The 23,699-nt window shown below is 36.7% G+C and overlaps 1 protein-coding gene across 1 annotated transcript in view; it reads right to left on the reverse strand.

Annotated features, from left to right (window-relative positions):
* Positions 1–16,600, reverse strand: part of LOC148949300 (BTB/POZ domain-containing protein 6-B-like) — a 68,081-nt gene extending 51,481 nt beyond the window's left edge. Inside the window, exon 1 of the mRNA XM_089093324.1 lies at positions 16,484–16,600. The gene's annotated coding sequence lies outside the window, so the exon portion shown is untranslated. The remainder of the gene's footprint in view (positions 1–16,483) is intronic.
* Between the last annotated feature and the right edge of the window lie 7,099 nt (positions 16,601–23,699).

A 23,699-nucleotide genomic window follows, 5' to 3' on the forward strand; every position in this document is an offset into this window, starting at 1 on the left:
CCCCAGGGCAGAGCTTACAACCTTTGCCCTTGGGGCTCTGGGGGGTTTGTATTCCTTAAATACATAATTTCCAGAACTTTCCACTACGTTGAACAAAATGGCTATCTCTAAACTTTAATTGAATGTTTTGGGGGAAATGGTGGGCGTAAGAGGGGGGTTAATTACTCTCTACTCACTTTCGACTATCAAAAAGGGCAATTTCAATTTCCAATCAAATGAGCCCTTTTTGAAATTTCAAAATATATAAACTTTATATGCCCCCAGGGCATAACTTATAACCCATGCACTGAGGGCTCTGAGGGGGTTATCATCCTAAAAGACCTAATTCCAAGAACTTTCAACTACGTTGAACAAAATGGATAGCTCAAAATTTTGATTGGATGTGTTTGGGGAAATGGTGGGCATGGGAGAGGCGTTAGTCGCTCTCCAGTCACTTTCAACTATTAAAAAAGGCACTAGCCCTTTCAACGTCCATTTGCATGAGCCCTTTTGAATCTTCTACTCATTCAATAAAAACCTTATATGCCCCCAGGGTTAAACTTACACCCCTAGCCCTGATGGCTGTGGGGGGGGGATGGGTTGTCAACCTTATAGACTTAATTTCCAAAACTTTCAACTACGTTGACTAAAATGGCTATCTGAAATATTGATTGGGTGTGTTTGGGGAAAAGATGGGCGTGAGTGGGGGGGTTAGTTGCCCTCAAATCACTTTTGACTATTTAAAAGGGCACTAGCCCTTTGACTTTGCAATCGAATGAGCCCTTTTTCAAGTCTCTACAACAAAGATTTCAATAAGAACCTTATATGACACCCGGGAATAACTTATAGCCCTTGCCCTGAAGACTTTTGGGGGAATGTCCTGCTCAAAGGAATAATTTCCAGAACTTTGAACTGCGTGAAACAAAATGGCTATCTCAAAATCTTGATTGGATGTGTTTGGGGAAATGGTGCGCATGGAAGGGGTAATAGTCGCCTTCCAATTACTTTCGACTATTAAACAGGGCACTAGCCCTTTCAATTTCCAATCGAATGAGCTCTTTTTGAAGTTTCTACGACAACGCGTTCTGTAAGAACCTTATATGCCCCCAGGGCATAATTTACAACCCTTACCCTGAGGGCTGTGGGGGGGTTGTCATCCTCAAATACATAATTTCCAGAAATTAAAACTACGCTGAATAAAATGGCTATCTCAAAGTTTTGATTAGATATGTTTGGGGTAAAGCTGGGCATGAGAGGCGGGTTAGTTGCCCTCTAATCAATTTCGACTATTAAAAAGGGCACTAGTCCTTCGAATTTTCAATCGAATGAGCCTTTTTTGAAGTTTCTACGACAACGCCTTCTATAAAAAACCTTATATGCCCCCAGGGCATAACTTACAACTCTTGCCCTAAGGGATGTGGGGGACTGTCCTCCTCAAAAACATAATTTCTATCTGGAAATCAACTATGCTGAACAAAATGGCTATCTCAAAATTTTGATTGGATGTGTTTCGGGAAATGGTGGGCGTGGAAGGGGTGTTAGTCACCTTCCAAACAACTTCTTCAATACAAAGTGCCCTGCTCTAAAGAAAAAAATTAATAAATAACACATAGTGCCAACATCATTCTTATATTCCCCCAAGGCATAACTTAAAACTCTTGCCCAGAGGGTTGTGGGGGAGTGTCCTCCTCAAAAACATATTTTCTATCTGGAAATCAACTACGCTGAACAAAATGGCTATCTCACAATTTTGATTGGATGTGTTTGGGGGAATGATGGGCCTGGGGGGGTCTAGTGACCCTCCCATCACTTTCAACTAGTAAAAAGGGCACTAAGTCACTCCAATTTCCAATCAAATGAGCCCTTTTTGAAGTTTCCATAACAACTACTTCAATACAAAAAAAAAAATAACAATACATTGTGCCAACATCATTCTTAACTTAGGCAGTGCAATGCCTATGATTCATACAACAACTTTCTATATAAACCTTATATGCCCCCAGGGCATAACTTACAACCCCTGCACTGAGGGTTCTGAGGGGGTTATCATCCTAAAAGACCTAATTTCCAGAACGTTCAACTATGTTGAAAAAAATTGATAATGAAAAAATTGATGTGTTTGGCACTAGCCGTTTCAATTTCCAATTGAATGAGCTCTTTTGAAGTTTCTACAACAACGCTTTCAATAAAAACTTTATATGCCCTCAGGGCATAGCTTACAACCCTTGCCCTGAGGGCTGTGGGGGGAGGGGCTGACATCCTTAAAGACCTAATTTCCAAAACTGTCAACTACGTTTAATAAAATGGCTATCTGAAAATTTTGAATGGATGTGTTTGGGGAAAAGGTGGGTGTGAGAGGGGGGTTAGTTGTCCTCAAATCACTTCCGACTAGTAAAAAGGGTACTAGCCCTTTGAATTTCAAATCAAATGAACGCTTTTTCAAGTGTGGGCATGGAAGGGGTGTTAGTTGCCTTCCAATCACTTTTGACTATTAAAAAGGGCACCAGCCCTTTGAATTTCCAATCAAATGAGCCTTTTTTGGAGTTTCTACAACAACGCCTTCTATAAAAACCTTATATGACCCTAGGGCATAACTTACAACCCTTGCCCCGAGGGTTGTGGGGGAGTGTCCTCCTCAAAAACATATTTTCTATCTGGAAATCAACTATGCTGAATAAAATGCCTAACTCAAAATTTTGATGGGATGTGTTTGGGGGAATGATGGGAGTGGGGTTGGCTATTTGCCCTCCAATCACTTTTGACTATTAAAAAGGGCACTAGCCCTTTGAATTTCAAATCAAATGAGTCTTTTTTGAAGTTTCTACAACAACACCTTCTATAAAAACCTTATATGCCCCCAGGGCATAACTTACAACCCTTGCCCTGAAGACTGTTGGGGAGTGTCCTCCTCAAAAAGATATTTTCTATCTGGAAATCACCTATGCTAAACAAAATGGCTATCTTAAAATTTTGATTGGATGTGTTTGGGGGAGAGATGGGTGTGGGGGGGGGGGCTAGTTGCCCTCCAATCGCTTACAACCCTTGCCCTGGAGACTGTGGGGGAGTGTCCTCCTCAAAAACATAATTTCTATCTGGAAATCAACTATGCTGAGCAAAATGGTTATCTCAAAATTTTGATTGGATGTGTTTCAGGAAATGGTGCACGTGGAAGGGGTGTTAGTTGCCTTCAAATTACTTCCGACTATTAAAAAGGGCACAAGCCACTCCAATTTCCAATTGAATGAGCCCTTTTCGAAGTTTCTATGACAACTTCTTCAATACAAAGTGCCCTGCTCTAAAGGAAAAAATTTACAATTGATACATTGTGCCAACATTGTTCTTATATGCCCCCAGGGCATAACTTAAAACCCTTGCCTGAGGGTTGTGGGGGAGTGTCCTCCTCAAAAAAATATTTTCTATTAGGAAATCCACTACACTCAAGAAAATGGCTATCTCAAAATTTTGATTGGATGGGTTTGGGGGAATGATGGGCAGGGGGGGGGGCTAGTTGCCATCCAATCACTTTTTACTATTAAAAAGGGCACTAGCCTCTCCAATTTCCAATCAAATGAGCCCTATTTGAAGTTTCTATGACAACTCCTTCAATACAAAGTGCCCAGGTATGAAGAAAAAAAAATAATAATACATTGTGCCCACATTGTTCTTTATTTAAGCAGTGCTATCACGCTGCCTATGATAGTATTTGTTAGTGGGAAGTATACATACATTTATTTGGGGGGGGAATTTTTTACTGGTGGGATTTTCCATGGGGATGATTTTCAATAGGAGGGTAGTTTCCAGGGGGTGAATTTTTCAGGAGAAATTTTATGCTGGGGGAATTTGCCAGAATTCCTACACAAAATTCTTCTTATGTTTTGCTTTCTCATTCCTAACTCTATTTTACACATAGAGATGTTAAGGGTAATTGTCCAGTGCAAATTTTCAGCAGGATTGAATTGTCTAGAGAATAAATTCTTGGGGAGGATGGATTTTTCCTTGGAGGAGTAGCCTGATTTCCTGGCATTATTTAAACAACAATCAAAAACAAAATTTTTAAAAAACAAGTTTTTTTCAATTGAAAGTAGGGAGCAACTTTAAAACTTAAAACAAACCAAAATTATTACATATATGAAGGGGGTTACTCTCTACAACACCTCATTCTTTATACTAAAGTTTGGATTCTGACTCAATTCCTTAAGAATGACACCTGAAAGACTATGCTTGTTTAATTAGAACAATAGCAGTGTCCATTTTGGCAATAACAATCCTCCCCACCAGTATACCATGTGTAACCAGAAGTTGCAGTCTGATATTCAGCTACAAACCAGTCATGAAGAACAAGACTTGGGAGTACTTGTTGATGAGCAACTGAAGTTCCGCGGGCATTGGCAACAAGTTGGGTTGAAAGCTAATTTGAGTCTAGGCCTGCTGAAATGCACTATCACCAGCTGCTCCTGTACTGTCTTCCTGAGACTTTACAAGGCTATTGTTAGGCCATTCTTGGACTTTGGAACATGCCTGACCTGCCCCTTCGACAAGCATGACACCAGAATAACTGAAGGAATTCAAAGACATACCACCAACAGCATCACGGGTCTGCAAAATAGGCTGTATGATAAGAAACTAGAGCACCTAAAACTACCAATGCTGGTTTTTGGATGTTGCAGATGTGATATGATGCTGACCGACAAATATAATAGTCAACCAAACAACAGCCTCCTGACAAATTATACAGGTCAACACAACACTAGAGGACAATCGCAGAAGCTAGCAAAGAGTGAAGACCAGAATACAACAAAACTTTTTTACCAAGTGTATTTCCAACAACTGGAACAACCTCCAAGACAAAACTGTACCAATCCTGCCAACTGCCAACTAATGCAACAGCACTGGGCCCATTTCACAGTGACATTCCAAATTAACATCATTGACATGGAGCAGAACATATCCAGCATGGACCTGATTTTGCTCCAAAATGCAAATTAAGGTAATAAGAAGCTTTTATAAAGTATTAAAAAAACTTTAGTGTAAATCTGGGGGGGGGGGGGCAGGGGGGGTGTGCCCTCCCCCTAATGTAGTCTAAAGTAGTGGAATTTACTTAATTGCCATAAAATTTGCATTAGTTAAACTTGCTCCTAATGCAAGTTAATCAGATCAACCTATTTTGCAGCCCCCCCCTCCCTGCCTACAAAATCCTGGATCCACCCTTGAAAGGGTGAGGTATTGTAGCAGAGTAACCCCCTTCATATAAATCATAATTTCAGTTTGTTTTAAGTTTTAAAGTTGCCCCTTAATTTCAGTTGAAAAAAACTTTTTTTTTTAAATTTAATATCACCATGGATTGAGAATAAAGTAACTCATTTAGATGTAGGCCTACTGTGTTGAAATCAACACCTGACTTTTTATACTGAAGTTTGGATTCTGTCTCAATTCCTTAAGAATGACTCCTGAAAACTATGTTTGTTTAATAAGAACAATAGAAAGCTATTTTTAAAGTACTAAAAAAACTTTAGTCTAAAGAGATTAAAAAAATTTTATTTTAAAAATCTCTTTCACAGCATGTTTGCCAAATTTGAATTTTATGTCCAAAAAAAAGCACTATATATATATATATATATATATATATATATATATATATATATATATATATATATATATATATATATATATATATATATATATATATATATATATATATACTCAAAGGCACTATACATATATATATATATATATATATATATATATATATATATATATATATATATATATATATATATATATATATATATATATATATATATCATCAAAAGAACATGACATTCACATCAAACATAATTCATTGTAAAAAAAATATATTAAAAATGTCAACACTTAATTAAAAAGTCAAAAATAAAAAAAATAGAAAACAATAAAAAAATATGAGTAAAAAATTTAATTAAAAAGTCAAAAAGAAAAAAAAATAAATATATAACAATAAAATTAAACACTAATTTTCCTGGCTATTGTGACAAAACTGGGAACAAAACTCTTCTGATATCTTTCATGTTTAGCAGGGATGGAAGTCAGTTTGGGGACTTTTTGGGATTTTATACAGGATGGTCTGTTGCAGGCAGGAAGGTAGGGTTTGGGGATGATGGAATGTAATCAAGGAACTGACAGGGTCTTGGTACTGAAACAAAGGCATAGGAGGTTCCTTCTCTTGGCCAACATGGTGAGCTTGAACTCACCTAGAAGATAATGATATGGAACCTTCCCTTCACCATTTATGATTCCAAGTGCTTGTTTTTGGACATTTTCAATCTTACAATTATGCTCTGAAGAAAGACCAAAATGCCACACTGGACAAGCAAAATCCAGTATTGGCTGAATAAAAGAACAATAAAGTTTGAGGAGATCCTTAGGGGGGCAAGAAAATTTTAACAACAGTTTTAGAAGGGAAAGTTTGTTTTAGGATATTTTGAACATGGGCATCATACTTCAAATCAGCAGTTATTGTCACCCCAAGTAGTTTAATGCATGTGACAGAGATTTTGAGAGAAATGGGGTTTGCAAAAGAAGGGGGTGATTTTAAAATTAACTGTCATAACTGACAATTTATTAGCATTAACTTTCATCTTCAACAAAGAAGCCTCCTGGGCGACATCATCAAGTAATGTCATAATTGAGCTTTTAATATTTTGTCAACAAACCTCAAGTGCAGACAGGTTGTCCACATACTTACATTGCTCTGTGTGGTCAGTCATGAGGCTATTAACCATTATAAGAAAAAAAAGGGACCCATCAGAGTTCCCTGGGGCACCCCACAAAAGATAGGAAGGGGATCAGAATAAACATTTTTATATTTAAGCACTTGAAAAACGATTGGTTAAAAAGAAGGCAACAATTTTAACTAGAAAGGGTGAAACTCTGTCAGCAGTTTATTTAAGAGGATATTGTGGTCAATTAGGTCAAATGCTTTCAGGAGATCAATTAATAAAAGATTGAATCAAGTATCAGGGTTTTCAAGGTTTTTAAGAATGGTGTCAAGAAGACTAACAAGATAGTGTGAAATATATGTCTCCTTCAGGTTTCCGAATTGTTGTAAGTCAATAAGTTTAAGAATCTCTGCCTTTAACCAATTTGCAATGAAACCCTCATAAATTTTTGAAAAAAACTGGAGTTAGAGTGATTGGTTGAACTCCACTAAAATTGTTCATGCCTCCCTTCTTTTGGATTGCAGTAATATAGCCAAGCTTCCAACACAATGGGTAACATCCAGAATTACCAATATCATTAAAATACTAACAAGGGGTGTTTATCAGGGAATGCTTTTATTAGATCAATTGGGATATCAATGGGACAAATACTAGTTTTTTTCAGTTTCTATATTTTTTCTATTACTTGCTTTGACTAAATTTCCAGGATTTTGTCTTGCACAATGCTAGCTAGGTGTTTATTAAGCTCATTTGCTGTCTGTTCAGGCTGTTCATCCAGAAGAATCTATCATGTACAAGCTTGTTTAAGTGCAATCCATCATGTGTTGTGGAGGAGTAACCCCCTTCATATATGTCATAATTTTGCTTTGTTTTAAGTTTCAAAGTTGTTCCTTACTTTCAGTTGAAAAAAAACTTGTTTATTTTTAAATTTGAGATCAGTATGGATTGAGAATAAACTGGCTCATTTAGCTGTACTGTGTTGAAATGTAAAAAAAAGAAGATAGTGGTGGATCCAGGGGGGCACATGCCCCTGTTTCAATTTAAGTGTGCATTTTTCAAATGCTAATCCAGGGTATATATTTGCACAGTAGGGGGAGGGGGGGGAAGTTCATAGTAAATTTGCAGTTGGCTATATAATTTAGCTAGGATGAAAGTGAAAATGTCATTTGATGCTTTTTTAAGCTCTTTCATAATTCATATAAATACCTTTGGTGCCCCTTTAAGGGCTGAAGATGTAATTAGCCCCAGAAGCAATTATTGTACTATGAAAAAGCATAAAAAAGCATCAAATGACATTTTCACTTTCATCCTAGCTAAATTATAGCCTATAGACAACTGGAAATTTACCACTGACAGTTTTATTTTCCTAACATAACCACTTTCCAAGATAGAAAAGAGTAGATTGTCTAGAATTTTACCCAGAACATAAAAATATATACTATTTGGTAAAATTCTACTTTAGTTACTTTTGGCTATCTTGGAAAGGAGTTGGGTTAGGAAAATGAAACTTTCAGGGATGGATGTACATGCTAAGGTTTGGTAAAATTCTACTTTAGTTACTTTTGGCTATCTTGGAAAGGAGTTGGGTTAGGAAAATGAAACTTTCAGGGATGGATGTACATGCTAAGGTTTGTCCCGGGAAGGTACTTTGAAGTACCTACCTCCACTCATCCCCCCTCTATATAATGGTAAATTACTGCACATTACTAGTTGTTTTTAACTCATATTTCATCCTATATTACTATCATAAATATAAATCACTGCTTACCTTACACAACTTCTGCTTTTAACCTTGTTCATTAAAATATATTCCAAAATCCTATTTAAATCCTAAGCCATTTAATTTTCAAACCATGCTGACTTTCTTTATGGTATATGAAACCCGGTTAGTTGTGATGTCACACTTGCCTTATCAGACACCCTTACCCTTAAGGGTAGCAGGGACATGCCAAACAACTCTGTTGATAAGACCATTTAAACTGTATTAATTAGGGAAAGGATTTCACAAGAGAGATCAGTAAAAATAACCTAATCCTTTTTAGAGGACAAATTATTTCATAGGAATATGTTTAGTAAGCATTAATAGATAGAGTGCTAAAAACATCAGAATCGACTTCAGAGGACACGTTATATCACGGGAAGTGGTTTTGAAAATCCCCCTTCCCCCCAAACTCAAAATTTTCTAAAATTCTACTTTAGGAGCTTTTTAAATATTTCTAAAGCTCTAAGACATAGAGCGCTACAAACATCAGAATCAACTTTAGAGGACAATTTATGTTACGGGAAGATGTTTTTTATGTCATTGGAAGTTGTTTTTGAAATACCCATTACCCATTGAAATTTTGACAAAACAACATTTTACCTTAATTTTCAGTTATCAGTTTCTTTTTCTCTGGCTATAGTTCTGAAAATGCAATTTCAGTTATTTGAGTAGAATCTTAAGCCATATCAATGTTTTATTTCCAAAATTTAGGAAATGTATTTGCATATATTTAAAACATTATAAGTTGGGATTGAGAAAAATTTTGAAGCTGAAAACAATTTTGTTGTACTTCATTTAAACAGAAGATCTATTTTGCAAGGTTCCGTTGCTATAACTCACAAATTTTTAAAGGTTACTCAAAGTTTTAGAAATCCCCCTTACCATTCATCCCATTCCCCCTTCATACTCTAAAATCTGGTTGATAATTTGAAATTTGAAAAGCCTTATTTTCCACGGGGGTATTTTTTTGGGGGGGAGGGGGATTTTCCGTGAGGGTATTTCTCGTGGGGAGGGGGGTATTTTCTGCGGGGAGGTATTTTCCGGGGGGATTTTCCGGCGGGTATTCGCCAAGAACCACAAATTTGATGGTATGAGTTTTATTAAAATCTTTTACTTTTAGGGGTTGTTTCCCCTTTTACGAAACTCAGACAAATTTGTTACACAGGCAATTTATCAACCAGATTTTAGAGTATTATTCCGGTGCAACACGTTGCAACGAAATGGTCAGCTTAGATTAGTATAAGCAGGGGCACCGCGAGCAGGTTGCTGACCCCCGCCCCCACCCACCCCCTCCCCCGCTATCAAATCTCCTTTCAACTAACCTTCGCACCCTCGAAAGAAAATTTTTATATAAGTTCCAACATTTTTTACATATTTTAAATCGCGGATGTAAAAAAGAAAAGCAAAATTTTTCAACATTATAGGATTAAGCTACCGTATTTGAATATGATTTATGTGGTTACCCAACTCAAAATGTTAAGGGGTTTCCAAAAAAAATAATAAAAACGAATATAGATTATTTGGTACTTGTGCATTATAAATAACCCACCACTATAGACTGTACAAGGAAACCAGACAAAAGGGTATTTGTTAGACAAATGGATCGCAAAGCGTGATTTCTTATTGCGTTTACAATATTTAAACTGTGTTTTTTTTGGGTTTAGGGAGGGAAAAAGGTACCTGGGTTAGGTTACGTATTTAATATATGCTATGATTTTCCCCCCACCCCCTAATTGGGCCATATATAGACCAAAATTGATTATAAAATATTATATTTTAATAATATTTTATTTTATTTAATTAAAATTAAACAAAATTAACTTCTTTAGTGTATAGTGGTGCATTATTTATAATGCACAAGTACCGAATAATCTATAGTCAAATATTTACTTCTGCCCCCTCTCTCCCTCTCCCTATTTACGCTTTAATAACGTCTCGTAGCTTCAAGAATGAAGATTGCTACACTAAACTATTTGGACAAAAACATTTGAATTGCTTTAAGAACAAATGGGGTTAGATACTGTAAATTGCCAAATTTCCTGTTACAACGTTTTAAACATTAATTAGTAAATAATACCCATAAAAAACAAATTAGTTGGGGTTATAAAGCTCCGATATATATTTCATGAAATGGTGCATTCTCGAGGAGATTGAATATTTTTTTGAAATAGTGCTCTGCCAGATATCCTTCCATATGTTCTTCTCTTCTGCCATATCTGGGTATATTGTCTCGAACGTCACGCCAGTGTCTTTCAATGTTTTGTGTGTGAGCACCTGTTGCAGGGTCAACAAAATTTATACTGTGGTCGACACATAAATGCTGATAGCCCTGGCTAGCCAGGCAATCGTAGGCCCTCCAACAGTCGCTGATAATTGTTGTCCCAGGCAGGATTCGGTTTTGGATAATTCCCAACAACATGGCACTACTTCTATCCGGCACAGAAACCATAAATGAATTACCAGTTCCTCGCTCTATACCACCAAATACCCATTTACCCTTGACAATCCGACCACTATTATATTTATGCTTCCCAAAATGGGCTTCATCTATCTCAACAATGACTCCTTCTCCTCCCAAAGGAGCAAAGTTTGAATGACATATGTACATACAAACCTCTCTGCAGAACTGGCTCCAATCCACAAAGGTTTGTTTACAACAAGTAACATTGTTGATCATGAAATCCTTCCTTGGAGGCGGTATTTGAAGCCAAATCCTCAAAAAACGGAAATTTTCTAGCTCAGAAAGGTGTGAACGAGCCATCCATGTTTTGTCATAGATCGATTTTGAAAAATTACACTTAACCTGAGAATATTCACGGCCACCTCGGATAGGTATAAGCCTAGACTTCTGGCAACGGAACGATTTTCTATATTTTACACAAATCTGGCCACAAATATCGCTATTCCTGCTTCTCAATAACATGCCATGGTTATAATACAACTCTAAGACTGCCTCAACAGTAGAAAATTGAACGATACCACCACAGAAATTTATTTCACAAAAATTGCAAGACATATCTCAATAATTGTCATTTACAGACTGAAGCTGTAACTCGTAATATCTATTGCGGCTTTAATTAATTCTTTCATTGTTAAACGGCGGGAATAGTTGAACAAAGATAACAGTGAATTGGGTTATGAATATATTGGAAAGATAAGTCAACTTAGTATGGGTTTTTCCTGCATTTGAAATAGTCGCTTCTTAACAGATGTAAGTATCCTCGTCGATTCTGATGTTTTTAGCACTCTATCTATTAGTGCTTTAGAAATATTTTAAAAGCTTCTAAAGTAGATTTTTTGAAAATTTTGAGTTAGGGGGGAAGGGGGATTTTCAAAACCTCTTCCCGTTATATAATGTGTCCTCTGTAGTGTAGTCTCATTTTTTTAGCACTCTAGATCTTAAAGCTTTAGAAATATTTAGAAAGCTTCTAAAGGATATTTTTTGAAAATTTTTAGATTGGGGGGAAGGGGGAATTTGAGTTAGTAAAATTTAGTTAGGGGGGACGAGGGAGTCATAAAACATCTTCCCGTAACATAATTTGTCCTCTGAATTCAATTCTGATATTTTTAGTTCTCTAACTATGACTTCTGTAGAACTTTTTATCAAATTTACCACAGTAGAATTTGAGAAATTTTTGTGATCGGGAGGATGGGGGATTCTACATACCTCTTCCCGTGATATAAAGTGTTCTCTGATGGCTATTCAGAGTGTTTTATAAATCTCTTTCTTAGTGCGATATAACTATATAAAAATAACAACAATAAGAAATTAGGAAAATTTTGAGTTAACCAGTGGCTAACGCAGCATTTCAGCGACTCATTTCACTCATGGAAGCTGAGATTCTGGCTGTTTCAGGGCAGCGTTTGGTATGTTCTGAGTTAGTCCTAGGAATATCCAAAGTTAACTGCAGAATTAGAGACGTTTCCTACTGCCTTTGAAAATAATTGCCTTCACCAGATCCTAAGCATCCGCTAGAAAGACTATGTCGGCAACGACAAAATCCGTGCCCAAACAAGGAAACAAAACAATGCCTTAGCTGTGAAAAAACGAACATGATTATACCCTCCACATTCTAGACTATAGACTTCTCAAATATACTCCTTCAGCGGTAAGCGGGAGGCACAAGTCATCGAGAAGGACCAAAGAATGCGCTTCGTAAGACGTGCGAACGTGACAGAAGAGCCCTCCAGACGAGTCTCATTCCTGGGCTGGAGGAAATATACGCAGTGGCTCACCTGTGAGACGATTGGAGGCTAGTCACCGACAAACTGCGGGCTTCTGGAGGAACTGAGGTCTTAGGTCGAAGCGTTATCTTCAACTTTTAGTACCAAAATTTATGAAAACTTGGTTGTTCAAAGCGTGACATTGGAACAAATTTATGCCCGGAGCTCCAATTTTGTTAGATTAAGATCCGTACGGTCGAATCATATCAACTACATTTTTTATTGGTTCTTCCATATTTTTGAAATCATATGGACCATTTACTGTAAAACTTGTAAGTGGGTCTGTTTAAATGAAGTACAACAAAATTGTTTTCAGCTTCAAAATTTTTCTCAATCCCAACTTATAAGGTTTTAAATATATGCAAATACATTTCCTAAATTTTGGAAATAAAACATTGATATGGCTTAAAATTCTACTCAAATAACTGAAATTGCATTTTCAAAACTATAGCCAGAGAAAAAGAAACTGATAACTGAAAATTAAGGTAAAATGTTGTTTTGTCAAAATTTCAATGGGTAATGGGTATTTCAAAAACATCTTCCAATGACATAAAAAACATCTTCCCGTAACATAAATTGTCCTCTAAAGTTGATTCTGATGTTTGTAGCGCTCTATGTCTTAGCGCTTTATAAATATTTAAAAAGCTCCTAAAGCATAATTTTAGAAAATTTTGAGATTGGGGGGAAGGGGGATTTCAAAAACATCTTCCCGTGATATAATGTGTCCTCTGAAGTCGATTCTGATGTTTTTAGCACTCTATTTATTAGTGCTTTAGAAATATTTAAAAAGCTTATAAAATAAAATTTTGGAAAATTTTGAGTTTGGGAGGAAGGGGGATTTTCAAAACCTCTTCCCGTGATATAACGTGTCCTCTGAATTCGATTCTGATGTTTTTAGCACTCTATCTATTATTGCTTTAGAAATATTTTAAAAGCTTCTAAAGTAGCTTTTTGGAAAATTTTGAGTTTGGGGGGAAGGGGGATTGTCAAAACATCTTCCCGTGATATAAGTTGTCCTCTGAAGTAGATTCTGATGTTTTTAGCACTCTATCTATTAAAGCTTTAGAAATATTTAGAAAGCTTCTAAAGTAGAATTTTGGAAAATTTTGAGTTAGGGGGGAAAGGGGATTCAAAAAACATCTTCCCGTAACATAATTTGTCCTCTGAAGTCGATTCTGATGTTTTTAGCACTCAATGTCTTAGTGCTTTTGAAATATTTAAAAAGCTCCTAAAGCATAATTTTAGAAAATTTTGAGATTGGGGGAAGGGGGATTTTAAAAACCTCTACCCGTGATATAACGTGTCCTCTGAAGTCGATTCTGATGTTTTTAGCACTCTATGTCTTATCGCTTTAGAAATATTAAAAAAGTTTCAAAAGTAGAATTTTGGAAAATTTTGAGTTTGGGGGGAAGGGGGATTTTAAAAACCTCTTCCCGTGATATAACGTGTCCTCTGAAGTCGATTCTGATGTTTTTAGCTCTCTATGTCTTAGCGCTTTAGAACTATTGAAAAAAGCTTCAAAAAGTAAAGTTTTGGAAAATTTTGAGTTGGGGGGAAGGGGGATTTCAAAAACATCTTCCCGTGATATAAGGTGTCCTCTGAAGTAGACTCTGATGTTTTTAGCACTCTATCTCTTAAATCTTTAGAAATATTTAGAAATATAATAAAGTAGAATTTTGGAAAATTTTGAGTTAGGGGGGAAGGGAGATTCCAAAAACATCTTCCCGTAACATAATGTGGCCTCATACGTCACGTCTGATATTATGATGTCTATATCTCTTAGCGCATTAGAACTATTGAAAAAAGCTTCGAAAGTAAAATTTTGGAAATTTTTGAGTTTGGGGGGCAGGGGGATTTTAAAAACCTCTACACGTGATATAACGTGTCCTCTGAAGTCGATTCTGATGTTTTTAGCACTCAATGTCTTAGTGCTTTAGAAATATTTAAAAAGCTACTAAAGAAGAATTTTAGAAAATTTTGAGATTGGGGGGGACGGGGGATTTAAAAAACCACGTCCCGTGATATAACGTGTCCTCTGAAGTCGATTCTGATGTTTTTAGAACTCTATGTCTTAGCACCATAGAAATATTTAAAAAACCTTATAAAGTAGAATTTTGGAAAATTTTGAGTTTGGGGGGAAGGGGGATTTTAAAACCCTCTTCCCGTGATATAACGTGTCCTCTGAAGTCGATTCTGAAAATTTTAGCGCTCTATGTATTAGAGCTTTAGAAATATTTAAAAAAGCTTATAAACTAAAATTTTGGAAAATTTTGAGTTTGGGGGGAAGGGGGATTTTAAAAACCTCTTCCCGTGATATAACGTGTCCTCTGAAGTTGATTCTGATGTTTTTAGCACTCTATGTATTAGTGCTTTAGAAATATTTAAAAAAGCTTCTAAAGTAAAATTTTGGAAATTTTTGAGTTTGGGGGGAAGGGGGATTTTAAAAACCTCTTCCCGTGATATAACGTGTCCTCTGAAGTCGATTCTGATGTTTTTAGCACTCAATGTCTTAGAGCTTTAGAAATATTTAAAAAGCTTCTAAAGTAGAATTTTGTAAAATTTTGAGTTTGGGAGGAAGGGGGATTTTAAAAACCTCTACCCGTGATATAACGTGTCCTCTGAAGTCGATTCTGATGTTTTTAGCACTCTTATCTATTAGTGCTTTAGAAATATTTAAAAAGCTTTTAAAATAAAATTTTGGAAAATTTTGAGTTAGGGGGAAGGGGGATTTTAAAACCCTCTTCCCGTGATATATCGTGTCCTCTGAAGTCAATTCTGAAACTTGTAGCTCTCTATATTTGAGTTATTTATATATTTTTAAATGATACTATATTATCTTAAGTGAAATTTTGAGTTAGTTTTTAAGTGGGATTTTAATAAACACGTACAATTATATAATGTGTCGTCTTAAGTTGATTCTGATGTTTTTAGCACTCTATCTATTAATGCTTCCTAAACATCTACCTATGACCTAATTTGTCCTCTAAAAAGGAATAGGTTATTTTTACTGATCTCTCTTGTGAAATCCTTTCCCTAATTAATACAGTTTAAATGGTCTTATCAATAGAGTTGTTTGGCATGTGCCTGCTACCCTTAAGGGTAAGGGTATCTGATAAGGCAAGTGTGACATCACAACAAACCGGGTTTCATATACCATAAAGAAAGTCAGCATGGTTTGAAAATTAAATGGCTTAGGATTTAAATAGGATTTTGGAATATATTTTAATGAACAAGGTTAAAAGCAGAAGTTGTGTAAGGTAAGCAGTGATTTATATTTATGATAGTAATATAGGATGAAATATGAGTTGAAAACAACTAGTAATGTGCAGTAATTTACCATTATATAGAGGGGGGATGAGTGGAGGGAGGGACGTCAAAGTACCTTCCCGGGACAAACCTTAGCATGTACATCCATCCCTGAAAGTTTCATTTTCCTAACCCAACTCCTTTCCAAGATAGCCAAAAGTAACTAAAGTAGAATTTTACCTACTATTTAAAGGAGGGTAAGGACATAGGATGTCTGGTAACTCTGATCTAGGCTAACTGTGGCATAGCCTAGTCTACTTTTATCTGTTTAGTATATTTCCTTTAAAAGTGGTCAACCACAACAAGCTTACCTTTTTCTTTATTACGAGATGTTTCCTTTGACAAACTGCAATATGGAATATTACCTTGCCTTCTCCAATATATAATTTAGGTAAGGACTAGGTCTAGCATACCCTAACCTGGCCTTCTGATTTTCCCGAAAGTAATTAGAAATTACTTTTAATGCAGATTTTTTCATTAGACCTAGCCTTCTTCAATCTCTTAAAATTTTGCTTACCTTTATGTTTGAACTTAAATCCTAAAAACGAAATAGTAACCAGCCAAGACAAAGGCAGTTTGAAAAGATCCCATTCAAAATGCAATTTCGTTTATTTCTTCTAAAAAAGCATTACAGGAAGTTTTCTTAATTTTTATCTCAATGTCCTTGATGATTCAGGTTTTAGGAGTCAAAAAACTTTTAAAAATGCAAATTGTGACGTTAATACAATTTAGAGTAGTTGTGAAATTGAGGCTTATAGCATAAATAAAATACAAGTTATTTTGTTGCTTAGTACGATATTGCGAATTTGGAATATATTGGTGACATCGGAAACACATCCACCCTTAACAAATACGAAGTTCTAAGATGGAAAAATCTGTGTAATCCGCCTTTTTTTATCTGATCAGATTGAAAAGGTCTGCGGGTGATCATACAAATTTTCCATATAGTAGAGGGGCAGCCCTACAGCAGTATTTCCAGGAGGTAAATATTCCGAAGTGTTCTTTTTGCCGGAGAAAATCTACATTTTTTGTGAACTTTGTTCTTTTTAAGTAACTTAGGCCTTTTAGGAGGAAACCGTCTCTTCTAAGCAATAGCACATTCAAAGCGTGGGGGTAGGGGGGTCGCTCTCCTCATAGCCATGGTGTGTTTTGGTTTTGAAAAAGTATTGTACAACTTTTTGTGGAGTCATCAACTACCCATGAGCAAACCCCTCTCCCCTCTGATTTGAGCATATTTCTTGTTTATATTCGTACAAGAGTGCCAAACAAAACAAAATGTCTTTGAAACTCAGCCCTAGCTCCTTCTATTTACAAAGAGTTCATCAGAATTCTAACTTACAAAACTGTCGAACGAAAACAAAGTTATCAGATTTCTTGATTTGCCAGTTTTTTTTATGTCATTGTATCGAACTCCATGAACAGTGGCGCCAATTCACGAAAATGTAGGGGGGGCAAGGATTTTTTTTTATTAAGATGCAAAAAAAGAACAACATTTAGCAAACATACCTAAAACAGGGGGTAGCGGCGAGGTCGCTGCTTGGCAAAATCGTCGACTAATCTATCCAAATCCAGTTTCTTTGCCTCCTCTTTTTCAACGGCCATTATCATGAGATCACTGAGTCTGTCGTTTCCCATCGTCGATCGCAGATAGTCTTTCACACGCCCTAATGCCGAGAAGAATCGTTCATTACTGGCAGTGGTCACAGGGAAAGTAGCAACTAGCTTCATCAGTTTTAGCACTGTAGAATAGGCAACTGGGAGGTCGGATAAGATTTCGATAGCTCGAAGAAGATCCATTTTTGAAATATCACCTTTTGACAGCTGCAGCTCTGCAAGAGAAAGCTGGGATTCTATGGCATGGTGATCGACACCGAGAATCTCTTGATAATGACACATAACTCTTTCCACTTTCGAAAGTTGGAGAAAATTGGAACTATTGCAATTTGATTGGCAAAAAATTGGCATTTCCTATCAGTGTATCTGCGTTATTTTGGTACTGATGACTGTAATAGTGACCATATCGAAGCTGTAATTTGGCCTTCAGCTTTTCGTCACCTTTAGACATTTCCTCCATCAATTCAACCAAAGTACCCGGGTTTGCAGATGTTTCTGATTCGTCAAGACCCCTCAAAGCAAGACCCTGGCGGCCAAGAAAGCAAATAGCACGAAAAATGTACTTCACATGATCTCTATTTTCCTGAACCTCTTGAGATCTGGATTTAATTAAGGCATTCGCTATAGATTTCGACGTATCAGTACTCATTACCTTAAATTCCGTCCATGCTGACATACAATGCCTATGTCTTTCAGAACCATCATGTTGCTTTAATAGAGTAGAACTGTCTTTCCACTTGCAAAATCCTGACTCAATGAAAACCCTTTTTCCAGCAGTTTTTACAGCCCTTAGAGTCCCCATAGAAAAATGGTGGTAAGCAAAACAAAACACAGACTTCAAGTTTTTTTAGTATTTAATCCATTCATAAGTCTTATAGTCATGTGTACTGAATTTCCTTCCGTTAGAAGTGGAAGCCGGATATCTTTCAAGAATAGGTTGAGCTAGTTTGTCGTGACGCGTCCTAGAGATATCTGAGAGAGTTTCTTGACTGCTACTGGAACCCGCAAGGGGTTCAGCGATGCAGACCGAACTTTCATGTTGATCTGAGCCATTTATTGTTCCGCTTGTTTCCGAAATTCTGTCACAGGTGGGGAAAATTATCTCAACTAACCCGAGACTTTGGGCGCTGACACTATTGCCAGTTTCTTGCACTAAAGTTTCTTCATTTTTCTTCCGCATTTTCACCGACAAAATATCCAAAGTTTGTTGTCACTTTTTACTCATAGTTAAACGAGTAGTAGACAAGGACTTCACTCAGACACGGCAAGAGAAGAACTGAAGAAACACATAGAAACTCACTTAGAAAATAACTCCCATACTCCACGGTGAAACTTTCCCGCTTAGAAACCCCATAAACCAATCACTTACATTTCCCGTTCACGACAGTCCCATACACTCCACTGGGACTAGTCATCCCATAAACTATTCAACAACGTCAAGAATCTGCTGACCAAAACTCCCTTGAAACCCTAGAACACATTTCCTTTCCCAGCTACTAAAAAAGGCAATATACAAAACTCATAGTTTACAACGAATTCTTCACAAAAACAATAGCGAAACGGGTACTGACCAAATGAAGCTTATTGTTGAATGAACCCTACTTAGAAATAAAATAGTGTAGACGCGCTCGCTCTTAGACATTTCAAAACAAGATTATATAATTAGGGCACCAGTTTTTTGGTCGTATTTATTGGACCAGTTGCTGGTTTAATATAGCACATAGCTAAAATAGAAAATAGCTGTCAAATATAAATAAGAAGGTAATTTTCAAAGTCTCGGGGGGGCCATGCCCCCCCCTAATTGGCGCCCCTGTTCATGAAATTCGCAGGGCAGTAAAAAACTAAGCAACGACCAAAGCTTTAAAACTGCTAGACTTGTTTCTGGGAAAAGGTTTGCACGGTAAAAACAAAACAAGTACTACGAAACTTGTATTCTAAATATTCCTAAAAGCTATAAAGCGAATCAGCTCATTTTGAAAAGGTCGGAAATGGTAGCAAATGAGATACTGAAAAGCTCAGCAGAATAATCTATTTGGCTTACTCAGTATCAATAGAGTGAGAGGGAATGTGGATAGGATATGAATATCAATCTGACTTAAAATGAAGCATTGCAGTTATTGTACTTTTCTGTAATAGACAGTTCTTCGTTACTGTCAACTGTTTTCTTCTTTTTTTGGTTATCGTTGGCTTCGGGGCCCTTACATCACCATTTGAAGTAAGAATTGTTGAGTCTTAGAGGCCAAAGAGCAGCTCTGTGTACTATTTGAAGTGGAACAGAAGCAAAAAAAAAAACCTTTTAGGGGTTTGGGGCGAAGGGCAAAGATTGAACAATTTTTTTTTGCTAGAAATGTGTCATTCTTTTTAATTTTCCACGATTTTTCTCTTTTCATGCAGTTTCCATTCTCCCTGCGGGAGAAGGTCACATAGCCTAACTAAGACCCTATATTCGTGAGCAGGCACGTACTAAAGACTCGTTGATCTCTAGTCTAGAACAGTGCCTACTGTGTGGACTGGATAAGACGGCTAGTACATCAGAGCCAACACACTAGCATTGCCTGTAGCAAAGGCCAAGTGTCGTCCATGTTTTATCTTATATCTGGTCCTTCCGAAAGGAAGTGTGGTTAAAGAGACATTGAGATGTGCTCATTGGATTCGAAATTTAGCGTTGTATTCGCCTTTCGGATCACCGAAAGTGATTCGTGGGCAACCAAACCCTCTGCCACTCATTTTTTGCAACTTGGTCCTAGTGACCCCCCTCCCCTCAGCTACGGTATCAAAACTTTGGGGTGGCTATTTTGTTCAGAGCAGTGGAAAGGTACAATAAATATACTTTGGGGATGACAAAACCCCCACAGGCCCTGTGGTAAAGGCAATGAATTATGTAAATTGCCAGTTGTTTACAGATAGGTTTAATAGCGTAATGAGGGGGGATGTTTGATCTTGTGTGTCCGATTGGCTAAAGATTTTATAGGTTGTTTCTTTGGCCAAGAGAACGCACACTTTTTGAAAGGAGGTGGATTTTAGGGGGGTACGAAAGTGGGCCAAAAGCTTTCCTGATCAGTTTGAAACTGATCTTCGGGCAAAGAGCATCTTTGTTTACGAAAAATAGTTCGAAGGCACAGGCCCTAAACGTGGCCAAAAAAACTGCTTCTTCCCCCGATATGGGACCAAAATTTTGAGATGACCATTTTGTTCATAATAGTAGAAAGGAACAAAAATATAGCTTTATAAAAATAACACGCTTTGTTTTCTGATCATTGCGAAACTCGCATCCTTAGACCCTTGGGCTGATGGGATTGAAATATAGGTTCACCTGAAAATGGAGCCTGAAAGAAGGCACAATTTTTTTTTTCTTAGCGGCTTGAAACTTAAGACTGTGAGTTCCTGGCCGTAGAGAACCCTAATATACAAAAATTATTTTAGTATGGCGAATGGGTCCCTGAAAAATCATTGAGTTGAACTAATATTCTTATTTCTTGGGCCATGGAGACTTAAGGGCCCCTCTGATATGTGGCATGGAAAAAGTCTAAAGCACTTTTTTTCATTTTCTGATTTATTCGAAATTCATAATAGTCGTTGTCTGGTCAAAGGGAACCAACAATTTTGTTGGAAGTCAAAGCTGTCCTAGGGGGTTCTGAAAATAGGCATAAAAACTTGTGATTCCTGGTCAGCTAGAGACCTGGAGGCGTTGAATCCAGGCCAAGGAGACCCTAATGTTCTAGAAAACAAAACTGTTGGGGACATGGCCCCCTCAAAAATTACAGTCCAAAATAAACTTTTTTTTATTGATGTGAAACTTTCCAGGAATTTTGCCCAGACTTTTCGTTCGGAGAGAGGAGGTTAGTGGGCTTGAAAACGGTAAATCAGCTTTGGTGGCTCCGATTAGTTAAAACTAACAGCCGCAAGTCCTCGGGCCAAAGGGAACCAAATATAAACAAATTTAACTTGGGGCAGTGCTTCCCCTAAAATGGGGTCCAAAAAACCCAAAACTTTTTTCTCATCCATTCAAAACTTATTCCTTAATTTTTTTGAACAAGAATACCGTAATGCACAAGAAATAGAAACAAAATATTTGTTCCCCCGAGGAAAGGACAAAGAACTTTTTTTCGATGAAACTTACATCCTGGAGTTCTTTGGCCAAGTGTCCTTTAAAGCACCGAAGAATTTCAAATCGGGGCATAAACCCACTAAAAATCGGAAAAATCTTGTTTGTCATTGGTTTTAAGCTTATATATGAGATTCTCGGGTCAAGGAGACTCTAATTCACACACACATACACACCAAAAAAGAAAAAAAATCGTCTCATGCGAAAATTAATGCCCGGAGAGGGCCAGCAAACTCTTTCTTTTGTAAGCCAAATAAAACTTGCACTTCCAAGTCCCTGGGACAAATGTACAGATAGATTTTTACTTTGGGGGGGGGGGCCATCACTCCTCTGAGATTGAGCATTGAGGTGGAAAAAGGGCGAAAAAAGTTGGGCTAAGAGACCACACATTTTGTTGGGAGAAGAAGGTGCTAGGGGGCCCAAAAACAGGCCGAAAACCTTATTGTTCTTCTTAAATTTGAAATTTACAGGCGTAAGTCCCTATGCCAACCGGAACCTAAAGTGAAAAACAAAGTTATTGGGCCAAATCAGTAAAAACACTATAAATTCTTCATTGATGCATAATATAAGTCCAACCTGCGATAATCTGTATCTACTAGCGATGCAACACTGCACCTATTTCTAACTCATAGTCTGAAGTCTTAACAAGCCTACTAAGAAATGTGATGATGAAAGTACTTGAGACGTAATTTTATTTAAACAAAGAAAACATAATTTGCAAAGACAAAAATTTGAGACTAATTTTTGTTGTATCGCTTTGTGACGCCCAAAGATGGGCTTAAGGTTTGTTTCGTCTCTGATAGGATTGAAAATGACAGGATAGGTAGACATGGCCAGGTAGACCTCAATGAAGAGAAACCACCTGAAGTTTAGTTGGATCGATGTATGACACTTAAAACTTAAAGTTTAGTTGGATCGATGTGAGACATTTTTTTATTCGACTTGCTTAAACTTGCAGGGCATGTATAACGGGGACGAAGGCACCTTGACGAAGACTAAAACTTTTCAAAACAATTTGTGGTATAGATTTTGCGATACTCCAAATAGGTCAAAATGTGTTTTGTCTTACAACTTATTGGGGACATATATTGGACAAAACGAACCTAAGAAGAGGGTATTTTGAAAGATCGGCTGTATCGTTGTATGATATCGTGAAATGGGCAAAAAACTTCTTTTCCTCCATCAGTGCAAAACTTTCAGGGTAAGTAGACTGGACCAAAAAGACCTTAACGAGGACAACAAACTTCGGAAGACAATTTAGTTGCATCGAATCTTAGCACAACAATAAGTGTAATTTCAGGAATTTTATTTGAAATTTCAGGGTATTTAGACAGAGTGAAGCGGACAGCCAGAGAAACAGACAGGGAAAGAGCCAGAGCCACAGATTAAAAAAAAAGAAAAAAGTAAAGGAGGCAATTCTGGTTGGATTGATTTTTGATTCCTGACTTTTTTTAAGGCAACAAAACCGACACTTTTTTTTTACGGATGAATTAAAAAAAGCTTTTCAAAAAGGAGATTTTCAAAGAAAAGTAAAGAGCCATATTCTTAATAAGTATGAACTCTTTAGCCATAAGAACTAAAGAGGAACAGAAATAAAGTGATGTAATAATTCAAGCTTAAAACGAACAAAAATTATTATCAATGAATAAATGAAACCCAAAACGAACAGAAATTAAAATAAAAGAGCAAATCAAGCCTAAAGGGAACAGATATTAAAATGAACAACCAAGACAAATAAAAAACGAATGGAAATTTGGGCGGTGATCCTTAGTACACAAAAATTCTGCGAAATTTAACCTTCTAAGACCAGTCAGAGCGTCATTCTGTTGCATCAATTCACAAAGATGTAGGGGGGGGGGCAAGGATATTTCTAATTATCTTTTTTATAATGAAGATACCTTTTATACTTGTAGTTCTGCTTTTTTTTTTCTCGATTTTTTAATTATCACATAAAAAGGTATATCTGAAAATCTATGGGGAGGGATATTTTTCGATTTTTAGATGAAAATACAAA

Source organism: Artemia sp. Qi Xiang Cuo, chromosome 8 (genome assembly GCF_049724085.1).
Source record: "Artemia sp. Qi Xiang Cuo chromosome 8, ASM4972408v1, whole genome shotgun sequence".
Classification (NCBI taxonomy): Eukaryota; Metazoa; Arthropoda; class Branchiopoda; order Anostraca; family Artemiidae; genus Artemia; species Artemia sp. Qi Xiang Cuo.